At 42.5% G+C, this 13,506-nt stretch overlaps 1 protein-coding gene across 1 annotated transcript in view; it reads right to left on the bottom strand.

Annotated features, from left to right (window-relative positions):
- The window catches only part of IRAG1 (inositol 1,4,5-triphosphate receptor associated 1), a 92,534-nt gene that overhangs the window by 56,454 nt on the left and 22,574 nt on the right, over nucleotides 1–13,506 (bottom strand). The gene's annotated exons all lie outside the window — the stretch shown is intronic.

The raw sequence follows: 13,506 nt of genomic DNA, 5'->3' as shown, positions 1-13,506 counted from the left end.
TATATGTCTCAAAGCTGAGCATTGGCAGTAACATGGAAACAATTTCCAAGATTAGTTCCTAGCTTCAACTTTTTCAAAGGAAACAAAATATGACTTATTTTACAGTGTTCTCTTTATGACCAGATATTTAAAAGCTAAAAGTCGAACTCAATATCAATACGCTATGCCAGTGATGGCAAACCTTTTAGAGACCGAGTACCCGAACTGCAACCCCAAACCCACTTATTTATCTCCCTCTGCTGCCGCAGCCACAACAGCAACCACCGCTGCCTCCAGCTCTGGAGGTGCTGAGTGAAGTAAGGCTGGACTGGGGCGGCAAGCGAGCAGGCAAGGGATGTTGCTGTCACCCCCAGCCCCCCAGCCTGCTCCTGCTTGCAGGCAAGTAGGAGTGGAATTGGGCTTCTCTACTAGGCAGCTTTGCTGCTTGCACAGGAACAGGAGCTGGATGGGGGTTGCTCAGCTGGGGGGGGTGCAGCCTCTGTCCCACTTTCCATTGAGGGGTTCATAGCTGCACTCCCCTCAAGGGAGAAGTTTAAAGGACCCCTGCATCAGATCCCCTGCAACCCCATGAAGGCAGCCAGGCTGAATAGTTGCTGAGGTTGGGGAAGGTGGAGGCAGCCCAGAAGCTGCATCTGAGAGCCCCTGCACCACCTGAAAGCAGCCAGGCGCTCCTCAGCTGAGCTGCCCAATCCTGTTTCTAAAGGTAAAGGTAAAGGTACCCCTGCCCGTACGGGCCAGTCTTGACAGACTCTGGGGTTGTGCGCCCATCTCACTTAAGAGGCCAGGGGCCAGCGCTGTCCGGAGACACTTCCGGGTCACGTGGCCAGCGTGACAAAGCTGCATCTGGCGAGCCAGAGCCGCACACAGAAACGCCGTTTACCTTCCCGCTGGTAAGCGGTCCCTATTTATCTACTTGCACCCGGAGGTGCTTTTGAACTGCTAGGTTGGCAGGCGCTGGGACTGAGTAGCGGGAGCGCACCCCGCCGCAGGGATTCAAACCGCCGACCTTTCGATCGGCAAGTCCTAGGCACTGAGGCTTTAACCCACAGCGCCACCTGCGTCCTGTTTCTACTTGCATGCAAAGCAGGAGTGGAGGCGGGGATCTCTCAGAAGTGGAGTGGAGGCTTCACACTCCCCAGCTGAGCTGCGTCAGCATGCTTCTGAGCATAGTGCTGCGCACTCCCCACCCACAGTGGAGGCTCCCCAAGGGAAAACGTGCGCCCAGGAGGTTGTTGCTCCGTTTTGCACACACACACACACACACACACACCCCGACTCCCCATCTGAGGCGCTTCTACTCAGACACAAGTTGAGCTGAGGATTCAACGCACTGCCCTTGCCTTCTGTCGGCTCTGTGCTCGCCACCACTGCCCTATGCATTTAGTTCAGGATAGTACTGTATATAGTTATGCAGTTCTGAATTTTATTAGTTCCATAGACTTGGTCCTGCATAGTCCCTGGTTCAAGTCGTACCTGATTCATCCATGAACTCACTAGATAATTTTAGGCAAACCACCCTCATCCTTCAGTGTAGAATACATACAGTGATTACTAAAGTACATTACATTTTTGTTATAAGGATTTCTGAGTTAATGTGTTTAAATCTGAGCACTCAAATGGTGATATGTAAATTTCATTGTTCACAGTTGTTTACATGGTGCCTTACACAGTTACATTGGCAACACAGATGGGAGCTTATTATCTGACATGGGGAAATGACACAGGCAGGAATGCAATAATGTGGGCAAGTGCCATTGTACAACAAAATTATTCCCAATAGAGAGAATTTGGCTTATGTTCCGAGGCTTCGTTTGATGCCTGAGCCAAGCGATGGAGGATCTCTGCTGTATAACGCCTCATCGAGGCCTGTTCCACAATAGTGTGCTTTTGCTGTACTGTGTCTTCCAATCAGATGGTATTTCCATTAACTAAATATACGTTAATTCTTAGGGGAAGAGAACTTCAAAACAGAATGGCCCAGCACATCCTGGTAAACTGCAGTTAACAGGTTACTATAAAGAACTCCGTTTCTAAGGACCTCCACCATAACACTTAACTGATTATACTATTTCACAGCACTAAAATTAGCACAACTTCTATTTTTTACTGTATTACTGATGCCACCAAGCTGGGTCCGTATTCACACACAGCCATTTGAAAAATAAAACAATTCACATAGCTAATCACAGTACTTACTGTAAGTGTTAAGTGCATCCCCTGTTCGCCTTGAAAGATTTAAGACTTGTTTAAAACCAAGTAAACATTTCTCCAGCAACTGAGAAATGAAAGCAGGATGGTACCCAGCTGGCCTTAGAGGGCAAGCTGCAAACAGTACAGAAGTGAGCTAACCAAGTATCCTCCTTCCAGTAAATCTTTAGGCACCTAATCCCACTCTGCTCTGCTCTCTCACACGCAAACTAGCAAGAGATTTTGAAATGTTAACAATAAAATAGGCAGTTTTACTGCTCTCGTGTTTAGATTAGACAAGCCATCTATCAGACAGAAAAAAGTATTTGAGGAATTGTTAGGCCCTTTGTTTCTAGGATCCCAAAGTAAGGTATTGGATATGTATTATGAAGGCCTTCACTTGACCTTCAAACTTCCAACTTTATAACTAGATCAAGTTCTTGAATGCATAAGTACTGGGCTAGCTAAGAATATAGCATATATGCTATAAAGCAATTATAAATTAAATAAGAACATGAGAATTACCAGACTGATACTGTGAAATGAAATAAATGCAAGTTCTAGAATGCCGAAAAACACAGAAATAATGTAGATAGCGATGGAAGTTAAATATTTTCATAAGAATGGATCAGCCATAGGAGAGACAGAAATAGTGACACTCACTACGAATATAGAACTGTATTCCTTGTGCTTTGCATTAAACATCATGGCTGCAATCCAAAAAATAGTTTGACTGTAGTATCTGACGGGGCAGAACACAACCCTTAGCAAATGTCAAAAAAGTACAGTAACTATTTCAATATGCAAGAGTTCTTGGCTTATTTAAATATGTATTGTCCAAACACTGACTATTCTTGCCACATTCCCCATAATATACTCAGTACCACAAGAAAAGTTTTACCATGTGGAACTGGAATACTGGCCAGCTTACAATTTCTTGCATTAATGTATAAACGTGAATATAAACAATATTGATCTTGAAACTTTCAGTTTATGGCAGCTGAAATTATGCTTTTCACACAAGTCAAAACACTCAGGAAATATACTTTAAAAGAATTCATGACAAGTAAATTAGAATTGCAAACCATGTGGCTAAAATGATAACTGCACCAATTCCTTCCTCTAATATATTTGTTAATCTTTTACCTGAAATTAAAAAACTTCTTCATATCCTAGATCCCTTTGGCTTAGTTATACAGTAGCTTCTTTTAAAAGCAGATATGGACTACTATACCAAAGAAACAGCTCCACAAAGCTCTTCTTAAAAGACAGGTTCCAGAGGCTACAAGGCAATCCATCAAGCAAGTGGTTCTGGTGTATATTCTGTTCAGGGAACATGTGGCAGAAAAGCTCATACAATAGCATGCTACTGTTACAGTGAGCTCATTTTACACTTACTTGTTTATAAACAATCAGAGTAGTAGCTAATCATTTCAACTTGTTAGCAAAAAGTACAGGGCAGCTGCTAATGATTCTAAGCCAAGGACATGTTCTCTTGATAAAATTACTTAAATATCAGACTTCAGCACAGACTAAGCGCTTACATTTCTTTAGGATGGTTGTGTACTTTCAAAGGGAAGAGGATTCTGTCAAGTGCGCAGCCTTACTACTCCTGTTTAGGAAACTGAAATCCAGCACATCAATAACATTTCACCCACGTAAAGCATAAGAATGAGGTACTGTACCTTTAAGGAGGGGAAAGCGTTCCGTTTTGGATCTTAGCTGAAGAAAGCTGTTTATTCTTGGTTTACTGAGATTACTTACCTAAAACTGAGCTATTCCTCTTGTTTTCCCCCTTCGGGGAAGCTTCCCTCTCTCTCTCTCTCTTTCTCTCTCTCTCCCTTCTGCTCGCTCTGGGAGCTTTTACCATTTAAGGTCAATGTGTTACATCTGGCTCCCTTAACTAAGCTAAAGCACTTTCTAACTCAAGAAAGCAAGCTGAGCAACTAACGTTAAAAATGAGTTTTGTTTTTAACTGACTCTTCAAAAAGTCTCTTCTGTGTCTCAAGGAATTAGAGTGAAAGGCTTCCCCCTTTTCAGCACAAATGCCAAGAACAAATACCAGCAGAACACCCATTTGCATTCGCACACACTTCAGAACATGAGAATGTTACTCATTTCTGAATAACTAAATTTAAATTGGGCAAGGAAGAAGCAGATGAAATGGCAAGACTGAAGCGATGTATTTGTTAACCCTTAACACAGGTGCACACAAGAGCAAATGCAATTGTTCCGGGATTTCCAAATACACACAGCCCTTTGGGGCTAAGGCACCAGCCCAAGCCACTTGGTACCGGTACATGCCAACATTTAGAGAACTTTGGCCTAGCTCCACATAAGGATAGTGTTTTCCTATTAGGGGGAATAACTGTAAACCGCTATGAGGTCCTTGAAGGGAAAGTTTAAAAAAAAATTAAATGTAAACTCAAGGGGCTGCTATTTACAACTTCCATGAGAAGAAAAGAGGCTATTTTCACAATCAGCTGGTATCTGTACACAAAACTTTGCCTAGGGCCCAGTTCTACAGCTCACTTAGCATAAACTAAACTGTCAGACTTGTGGTTCGTGAATCATTCCTAGCCTGTCAAGGGATCGATAAATACTTCATTTCTATGACTCCAGACCAGGGCCATTGGAGGTCTGAGGCCAAAATCTTTTGTCTGCCGTGGATTGTCTGCCTCTTTCTCTGCTCTTTAAAAATGTGCTTATAGGGCTGCAAAGCACAATACTGGTGAGACACCACCATCTTCATCTGCTCAGAGATCTAAGCATATACACATGAATATTATTATATATACAAATATGTGTCATAGGCCTGTACCCTGAATCTTTTAAGTAACTAGCAATGTACTTTCAATAGATGGTGGAGCAGGGGTAGCCAGTCATGTTGCTTCGCTGGACACATTCTGAATTTTGAGAAGGTGCCATGGGTGCCACTCACAAAATGGTTCCCATGTGACGTGTGACATAACACAAAATTAGAGAAAGTGCACTCATTTCTGTTCCCAACACAAACCTGACAACCTCACACTTTCCATGGGAAGTCAGTTATGTCCTGCTTGTTTCGATTAAGAAGATCTACAAAATTGATCCCCTCCCCATACAACAATAGAAAACATTCCCTGATGCCAGGGAAGATATATAAGGTAGTCACACCACACTTTTCCTTGCACCTGAGCAGCACCTGCAAGCACTCACTGTACACATACAAACCACAGACCAACATGCATATATCTCCCCCCACCCATCTATACAACCACACATAGATCTCTCCCTCTCTTTTTGTCGAACGGCATCTCTCTCCTACTCCTTCAGACCAACATACATGCAGTGAAGTCCATGTGGGCAACAGCACCTTTAAAAACTGATTTTCCAAAACTAACACACAGACTTTTCATTTTATCACAACGTTGTTGTTTTAACTTTTTCTTCTACTTTTTAACATACTGGAGGGCCCGGGAGACACTTAACCTTCTGATGGAATGGTACTGAAAACTAGACTCACGAAGACATAAACAACTGAACATACAGAGAGGGACACAAACCACAAAGGAAAGAAGGGTTCAGAAATGGAACAAAGCCAGGGACAGCCAGTCAGTGACCTAGGCTGTGTAAGAGACCAAAAAAACAAAACAAAACCCTTCTTAAAAGCCAAAGCATGTAAAAGTCATGGCATTATGAAGTTGTAGCTAGAAGGAGCATGAGATTCTTCAAAGACTATCCCATTAAAAAATAATAAAAATCTGAACCACTGATGGAGTTCTGTTCCAAGGTTGTTAATCTTCTTTCTAAAACTTCTTTTTTGATTCATAGTTTTAACTTAAAACAAAGCTTTTAATTTTTACAACAACATTTAGTACTTAATTTCTACAAGCATGAGATACCAAAGTTCAGGGTTTTCTAGAATTAGACCTCCTGACCTTTTCACCTCCCAAATTACTGATATATGTAGGCTGTTTGAAGTTACTCACTACCGAAGAAAAGCACTCTGTATATGATCAAGGAATACTTTTCAAAATTTAAAATTGATGCATGTTTAATGTTAGAGATATATTAAGCCAAACCACTAGGAGGTCAGATGTAAAGTGAAATGCCAGATCTTTTAACCATGATAAAGGAGCTAGAAAAGTAGAATATATTTTCTAAAACGCCATGTGATAGATGGGGAAGAATCTACTGATCAATCTCTGAGTGAATTCTGAGTGACTTCCAATAGATTGGCAAGATTCTGGCAACCGATTTTCTAGATATATTTCAATCAGGGTTGAGGCCCAGTTTTGGCACAGAACCTGCCTTAGTCACCCTGTTTGAAGACCTGTGTCTGGAAAGAGAAATGGGAGTGTGTCCTTATTAATCCACCTTAGTCTCTCAGCAGCTTTCAATACCATCAACCAGAGCATTCTGGAATGGCTATCTGAGCCGGAGGTGGGTGGCACTGCTTTGCAGTGGTTCTGATCCCACTTGGATGACCTTCTCCAGATGGTGGTATAGTATTTGACCCCATGGAGCCTTCAGTATGCAGAGGCACAAAGTTCAATTTTATTCTCTATGCTGTTTATTATCTACATGAAATTACTGAAGGACAGGGGTAATCCAAAGAATTGTAGTACAGTGTCAGCAATATGCTGATGATATACAGATATATCTCTCCTTTACATCTGCAAGTGTGGCAGTGGTTAGACTGATGTATTGGCCTTGACTGGAGGAGAGTCAATAAACTGAAGCTTAATCCAGATAAGACTGTTGCACTATTAGTGGGTGGTTCACCTGACCAAATGGGTGGGACATGGCCTGCTTTGGATGAGGTTACACTCCTTCTGAAGGAGTAGGTTCAAAGATTGGGGGTATTTCTAGATTCACTACTATCACTTAAGGTCCAAGTGGCTTTGGTAGTGTGAAGCGCCATCAATCAGTTTTAGCTGGTGACCCAGCTAGGCCCTTATCTGGACAGGAATAGCTCAACTTCTGTTGGCTATGATCTGGTAACGTCTAGGTTAGATTACAAAATGACTGTGTTATATGTGGGGGTGTTTTTGAAGATGGTTTGGAAACTGAAATTGGTGCAGACTTCAGTAGCCAGCCAGATTAATGACTGGGGCAAGATGGCCTGAGCATAAGACCAATCCTGGCACAGTGCACTTGGCTACCAATTAGTTTCCAGGTCCAATTCAAAGTGCTGGTTTTGGCCTATAAAGTGTTACACAGCTCAGTACTCCAATAGCTCAAGGATCTCCTCTGCCTACATGACCCAATCTGGACCCTGCGTTCATCATCTAATGCCTTTCTCTGTGTACTCCCTTCCAAGGGAGATATGGAGGGGGGTGTAACATGAGAACAGGCCTTCTCAATGGTGGCTCCCCACTTGTGCAATGCCCTCCCCAGGGAGGTACCTGTGGCACTATCACTATCTGTTTTTACATAGCAGATAAAAACATTTTTATTTACTCAGGTCTTTGGAGCTTTGCTCTGCATATTTTTTAGTGATGTGGGATTGAGTTGCATTTGCTCTTTTTATGCAACATCATGTCTGGGCTCTCTAGTAACTCCACAGCAGCAGCAACATATTGTGGACTTGTTTACAGTGACAGATCTTCATGCTCCGGTACCAGGGGGCGGAATGCAGGTGGGGGCGGGGCTGGTGCGTGTCCTGGGGGTGTGGTGCACCGCCTGCAGGGGTGTGGCTCCCAGTAGGAGCGGGGGGGGCAGCCGCAATGGCACCCCACCGGGATTGCACTGCTGGGGGCGGTGCGCTCCCCCCGCACTCCTCTTCCTCCACCAGTGCTTGTTTATGCAACACATTGCAGTTCCCAGCAAATTCTACTACTCTTCAGCCATCAGATCCCAGGTATAGAATTGTACTCTAAATCTAGCAAAATTATAATGATGTAAGAGTATGCAGCCTTCTAATCCAAAAGGAGGAAAATGATTCCAGTCCTCAGTTTTGTACATGTGACAATCCAGTAATGCTATTCATTGTCATTCTTGTGCATATTTTGTATTTGTTTGTTTTTATTCTAAGATTGTCTGAGAATTCTATTGAAGGGCAGGGTATAAATCCCCAAAAGAAGGCAAACAAACAAACAAACAAACAAACAAACAAACAAGGCCTCATTCACAATCCGATTACATGGTAATCCTATTCATGTTTCATTGGGGTTTTAAATGATTAGGTGAATGGATAGCATTCTTCTTGTTATATTTATTTACAGCAGATTTAAATAAGATGGCAGTTAACTCTGAAGACTATTATTCCCAACAAGGAAATAAACAAACCTATGGGGGGGGGGGGAATCAAGTACTTTTCTGTAGTTCAATTCACTATGGCATGAAATAGAAAGCTCTTCTATCACTTTGATCTCCAGTCCAGTCCTGGGAATCTGATATATCTGTGTTTGAAAATAACATTTGCATTAGCATTTTGATAGTCACACACAGATCCATCTGTACTATCAAAAACAACATTTGCTTGTTGCTTGTTGTTTGAACCCATCATCTCTATATGGGTTACCGCAGTGTTTTGTTTTGTTTTGTTTTGTTTTGTTTAAAGCTGCTGGTACTCCCCATGAATTTGTTACAATAAGTGTCACCCTTTTAACATCTGGAGGGGGAAAGTGCTGGTACTCCGTACCCTCGCGTACCCCCAGAAAGAAGAAAAGGCACTGGGTGTCTATATCCGCAAAAATATCTGAGGGTGGAAGGGTTAATTTTTTTAAGCCATCTATTTTAATTCTATGGCTCATGAAAGCAGTCTCTTGGTACACAGTCAGTACTTTTCCAAAACACTTTTACATAAGTATCATTTGCATTACACACACACACATACCACATTTTAAAAACTGTACTGAATAAATGTAGAAAATAAAGGAACTTAGGGAAATGAAGAGCCACCTTCCAAGAATCTGATGATAACCATTGTGAAAGCAAGCAGAATGTAAACAAGCTTTGCTGACATCAGTACTCTGTCATCCCCAGCCAGAGCAGGCAGAAGACATTTTGCTGCCTGAGCCAGAACAGAAAAGTACCTCCCCCCCCCCCCGGCCCCCTACCAAATCAAGGTGCACAGTACCCATTATTTTGGCATCTGAGGCAATCACCTCTTCTCCTGTCTGGCAGGAAAAACACATAAACAAATAACCATACATTTGCTGCCCTTCACACCCAAAATCAGTTGCTCGAGGTAGGCACCTCACTCTGCCCAATGCAATGGCTGCTCATGAACAGGACTTACTCAAACTAGTTGTGTAACTAAACAATGACTAGTGTAAACTACACAATGGCAAAAGATTGAACATCCTTAAACCCTAGGACAAAGATAGAGAAAGGGCAGTAAAAACAAGCCTGAAATGGGGACATGTAATCCTTATGCAGTTTTGTAGATATTTGGGAGGCACATTCATGAGATAGAGAGGACATTCTCCCTCCCTCCCTCTCAACAATATAGTTTTTCAGACTTCTGTTGAAGCTTAAATCTAATTGTACATGGAAAAGTGTGGATCAATGCTAAGAATACATTATAATTCAGGCATATCTATTCTAGCAATATTTGCTAATGACGAACTAAACAAAATGCATATCCATTCATATGTAGGTCTAATAGACCCCACCCCCCTCAAAGAAAGTGGTAAAATTGACAAAGCTAGAAAATAATATTAGGACTGGTTCCTAGCAGGATGGAAGATGAACATTTATCAAGTTTGCACAACTGGAAGTCATTCACCAATTTAAAATGATTAGCTGACATAGGCAATACAGGGTTGCTTTTTTTTTACATGAAGCAATTATCACAGAAGAGCAAAGAATTTTTAAAACTTCAGTAATCTGATGCAGAAATGTTTTTCTTGGAAAACCAGACTGAGAATGAAACACATTTAGTGTTTTTAATTTGATAATTAAGAAGGCTAAATACACTTAAATGTCCTAACTGAGCCAATACTGAATATTCCAGCAGCCAGAAAAGCAGCAATCAATTTTGCCAGTCAAGAAATGTCATCACACAAGTATATCTATTATTTAGATCAATAACTTGCCCAAATCCTTTAGTTTTCTGAAAACAATTGTATACTTTGTTAGTTACTTTGTTAATAGTCCATGAGTCTGTAACAAAATACTTGTCTCATATTACACACAGGGACATAATACATGTCACAGACATTTAAAAAGGCTTTTTAGTTGTATTAGTACTGCCACAGAATGTATGTAACATTTTTCACTGTTAACGATGCCCATTTACTGTTCACCAAGAAATAGTCACACCATAATGCACAGTCACATCCTGTTTCCTCTCCACGATCCTACAGGAATGAAAACAACATCCTAGCATAATCAACAAGTAAGTTTGTATATGGGTGGAAAGTCTGTTAGCTATTGTGGCAAACCACTAGTTTAATCTACTATGAGCCAACACATGTCACTTGAGTCAAAAGGGTGCTTTACTTCCACTTATCTATTGCTAAATGTGCTCTCTCAAAATTTTAAGGCCAGTGAATATTGCTCCCAGTGAACCTGTGGAGGCTTGTCCATTAGGGCAGATGTGGTACTGCCCCATCAACCTCTGTCTGCCCTACCTGCCTACCTTCTGTTTTATATCCAGTCCAGGGGGCAGCACTGGCTGTCAGCTTCCTCCCCCTTAATGTCAGTGTTCCCATTGTAGAACTCAGTAGGGAGGAGGATGGGGACAAAACTAGAATTAGTTGACTCCACCTATCGTTGTTTCTGTCTCCACCTACTGCTGACCTCCCTGTCTCCTGCCCTACCAGTCCCAATGGCCAACTTCTTTCCTACCAGTAGTGCACAGCAGCAATCCTACTTCCCCAATTTTGTCCCATTCATTCTTCAGTTCTGTACCTTCCCATCTCTCTTCTGTACCTTCTCAGGCCACACTTGCTTTGTCCCTTGACCTGGGGCGGATCTACACTCGTGGTTAATAATGGGTTATTAAAATATGACACCAGAGGGCACTGCAGAGCTATGAGCCACCCACAATGGTAAGGTGATGTTATAGAACGATATAACTAATAACGTTTAAAAGATTAATGTAGATCCAGCCCTGGTTTCTTAGCACTCTGTTGCTTCTCCCCCAACCATAAAGTCTCTTAAATAATAATAATAATAATAATAATTTATTATTTATACCCTGCCCATCTGGCTAAGTTTCCCCAGCCACTCTGGGCGGCTTCCAATAAAGTGTTAAAAACAATACAGCATTAAATATTAAAAACTTCCCTTCTGACCTTAATTGCTGCGCAGATTCTACGGCGTTCTCTCCAATTAGCCCCATCTTGCCTGAATTCCCTGCCTCTTCTACCCTTTCCCCCAAGCCTCCTCCTCTTCCACCCCTCTCTCAATCTTAGTGCCTGGTTTCCTCTCTTTCTTCAACCTCCTTACCTCTTGCCTCCTTGGTGCTCTCCTACAATGTCACCCTGTTCTTGTGTGCAACATTCCCTTTCTTCACAGAAGCTAGACCACAAACTCTTTTTGTTCCCTGGGCAACTGAATGCTCCATGTCATTGCACTAGCTCAGCCAATCAATGTCAGAAGCTTGACACAAACACAATACAAAAATAGACAAATCTCTACTAAGACTAGCCTGTTTCCTCGAAAAAGGCTCTGGTGCTTTCAAGCTTATCATAATGATGTTACTACCTTATTACCACTGATACCAACTTTACTCAAGCCACTGAGCCACCTTATGAACACAGAATGGAAATGTTTATGACTGGCACCTCTGGAATAACGCCTGCCGTAGTCCTGGCCTTGAGTTATAGCTGAGGTTTGGAAAGAGAAGAGACTGAGCCAGTCAAGCCCATGGCCATCGCATCTTGAGCTGAAGAACATACCAGGAGGTCTTGATACAAAACCTGAAACATAACAGCTTTGAACCTGTGGAGCCTGAACGGGGATCCTTAGGTCTTCCAGGCTCAATTCACCCACGAGGCTAAGCACCTCCTGCTCTACAATAGCACACAGAATGCAGCAGATGAGAAGCAATTGAGACACACAGAAAGCCTGGTGGGGGTGGGCCAGGGTTTGGAGGGGGTATCCCTCTTATCAGTCGGAGCTCTCCAAGGTTCTATAGCTATGGCCTGTCTCGTCAACTGCTTTATTGTGTCCATGTGCTTCTATTCTTGGTCATGTCAGGTCAAGATCTCTCTTCCAAAGTCCACAAAGCCATCTTAACCACACATCTGTTATCGGATGCAAGCCAAATCTTCCCCATGGCTTAGAAGGATGATACAAACAATCAGGGCTTTTTTTTCAGCCGGAACTCACCAGAACTCAGTTCCGGCAATTCTCAGGTGGGCGTCATTGCCATTATATCAATCTTTATTACGGTCCAGAGACCCAACAAATCATTATAAAGCAATACATAATTCAGACAGCCGACCACCAGGTTAAACAAGTGTTTTGTTCAGACTTAAAGATAGGGATCATTGGTTCTTGCAACCACCGATAAAAACTTTGTCACTGCTAATGTTCTAGCATTTGTCCGGTCTTCCAGTAGGAACCTGACATAGTGAGCCTCTGATTTTCCCAGGAAAGGTACCAGCAAGGGTAATATCAATTCAGCCCTGGCTTGCTCGTATTTCGCACATTGCAGCAAAATATGTTTTATAGAATCGATGACTTGGGCACACAAGCAAAGTCTGTCCTGGTAGGGAACTCCTCTCAACCTGCCATCCAACACTGCAGAAGGAAAAAGGTTTAGTCTGGCTTTGGTGAATAACCTTCGGTAATTTGGTACTGTCAGGTTTTTAATGTAAGGTGTTAACTTAAAGACATGCCCATATTGTACTCCTACTGCCAACGGACTACAGACTGCATGTGATCGGGATCGCAAGTCACTGTGTGTATTATCCCATAATCTTTGCTTTAATGTCTTTAGGGCGCCTTCATAACCCAGGTAATAGGGTTGGGGGGGTGACAATAGAGGTGGCTTTTCTAGCCAAGGTTTTCTGCCAATTGCTGACAAACTCCTCACTGGTCAGGTGTTGATATAAACTCTTCCCTAGATCAAACACTACAATCCTGAGCCAATGTTTTAGGGCAGCCCACCATGCTTTAGTTGTAATTGGGCATTCACCAGCTTCTAAGAGAAGTATGGAGTTGGGGACACAGTTGGGTACCTGCAGCAGAGATCGTAGAAATTTTGCCTGAAAGCTGTCTAGCTTAGGCAGGTCCCCATTATGCCAGACATTTGCAGTGTACAGGAGTTGGGGAACGGATTTTGCACTGAAAACCCTTAAGGCTGCTGGAACATACTTGCTGGAACAGACTCTTTGCGAAAAAGAATTTGAGTATGGCTAGCTTTGTGATTTCTGC

Source organism: Podarcis gaigeae (assembly GCF_964106915.1).
Source record: "Podarcis gaigeae genome assembly, chromosome: 1".
Lineage (NCBI taxonomy): Eukaryota > Metazoa > Chordata > Lepidosauria > Squamata > Lacertidae > Podarcis > Podarcis gaigeae.
Note: the sequence above shows the minus strand (reverse complement) of the source record. Positions and strands in the feature narration are given on the sequence as shown.